General features: G+C 30.0%; 1 protein-coding gene across 1 annotated transcript in view; it reads left to right on the top strand.

The window, feature by feature from the left end:
- The window catches only part of LOC110425458 (uncharacterized), a 6,335-nt gene that overhangs the window by 3,298 nt on the left and 887 nt on the right, over positions 1-2,150 (top strand). The gene's annotated exons all lie outside the window — the stretch shown is intronic.

Here is a 2,150-nt window from a genome sequence, read left to right as displayed (position 1 = left end):
ATAGTATTAATTTCTTAAGATATTATGTGAACCAAAACAAGGAAGTCAATGGGAAATTTTGACAATTAAAAGCAAACCCAATGTGGAAAAATTCCCTTCTCATTTCATATTTTAAGTGTTGTTTTTCTCTTAAAGGAACTTTCTTTTTCGAAGGTTAGAGGCTTGAAAATGAAAGCCTGGCTGAAGAAGATGTGAGCTCACCTATCTTCTGTTATAAAGGGTCCTACTCTTTGTGTGGTTCCTTAATTGTACAAAGTACTTTCTTTTCTCCCAATTTGTCCCAAAGTAATGTATTTACATCCCATTTTCCACCATCTTTTTCTCCTTAATTTCCTCCACATTCTCTCTAATAAGTGAAGATTCAACTTGGAATCTAGACAGCTACTCACTACCCAAAATTTGGATCAGTTTTACCATAATAATCCAATATATCATATAGTTAGGTTATGTCAATGCCTGGATCGATTTTCATCAACTTAACGCGTTTGTTGATTTTCGTGCAAAGTTTTAATTTTTCGTGTGAACATTTTAAATATGCATAATTACAAGATATCTAATCAATCTCTTTTGATTGAGTAAATATATAAATTATGAAAATCATTCAAAAAACAATAAAGATAAAACTTAATGAAATCAAATAAACAGTAAAACATAAAAATTTACATAATTCAATCTCTTTCCTATAGAGACTAAGATATATAGGATACCTCCAAATTATGAAAGCAAAAGGGGGGAAAAAGGGAAACAATTTGACGCAATGCTGCCTTTGACAGCAGCAAATCTTAACCTAAACTTTAGGGGGATTGAAGAGAACTGGATAAGAATGTCTCTCTCTTTATATATTTTATATCATCATAACACCCTCGATTACCATTGACAACAAGTCGGCTGAGACATGCCTTAAAACCAGACCATGCGAACCGACATCTTAATTTGAGGATCAAAGCCATGGTGGTTAGCAAGGAGGAGGGACACAACCTACGGTGCCATATTCGCCGGCATCGATCAATATCCCTTATAGTTTAATCTTCACTCATATATCAAATCATGACAAACGTATCATCAATTAATTTTATTTATAAATTTTAATGAAAAAAAATAATATATATGAATTGAGGGTGAAAGGGGAGGAATCCAATCATGCAATGCACGTTCATTTAAGATTTAATAGATTATTTTTTTTTTGGTTGTGGGTTTGTTTTATTACAAAGATTCTTAGGTGTAAGAAAGGCTTGATCTCCCTAAGACATATCCTTTGCCAAACTAGATAGATTTTTTATGTCTTCAGATTGAGGTAATAAGACATTCTTTGTCCTGGATTTTTCGTAGTGAAATGGACCCACAATTTCTTATCTTTTTGGACCCTTGTAAATAATTTTTTGGATTTTACACAACAATTATGATATGATCTTTCAATTAAGCATTTTTCGTAATTTAATTACTATATCAAACGAAACAAATAGAACAATCAAAAACAGATATTATTAATAACGTTTTTCCATTTTTAACAATATGCATGCAATTATATGTTTGGGTTTTTAAATGTGTTAAGTTGAATATATATATATATATATATATATATATTTTAAGTAAAATGATCATATTAAATAGGTTAATTTTTTTTTAAATTTAATGCAGTAAAAGCGGTGGAAAGAAGATTGCTAGATGCAATGATGATATTTTCCTCATATCTTTAAAGGACTTATATCAAATGATTTTACCTTAGGAAACAAGGGACCCCTTTTTTGTTATTTTTGGACTCTATAGACTAAAATTAATCTTTTAATCCTAAAAAACATTCATGCTTTAACCAATTAACTACCCCAAAATCACATGTTTTGCCTCTTTGTAGGGTCATGGGAGAGACAAGAAGCATAAAATCACTCACAATCTAGCCAAAATCTTTGAGAAATCAAAGTGTTACAAAAATCTTATTATCAATTCATGATGCAAATTCTTTTGGAAATAATAATAATAATATAGAAATGAAATTCATGATCAGCAAAGCATGCGCCCCCTCGTGTAGGGTATAAAAAAAGCCAAAATACATTATTTTCTTTTCTTCTTGAAATAAAGGAATCCAATGAATAATGAGTGTTCTCCCACTTATTTGAGCAAAAAATAATGAGCCAAATATATATATATATATA

The sequence above is a fragment of the Theobroma umbraticum genome, unplaced genomic scaffold (assembly GCF_002168275.2).
Source record: "Theobroma umbraticum cultivar Fairchild unplaced genomic scaffold, ASM216827v3 scaffold_81.0, whole genome shotgun sequence".
Lineage (NCBI taxonomy): Eukaryota > Viridiplantae > Streptophyta > Magnoliopsida > Malvales > Malvaceae > Theobroma > Theobroma umbraticum.
Note: the sequence above shows the minus strand (reverse complement) of the source record. Positions and strands in the feature narration are given on the sequence as shown.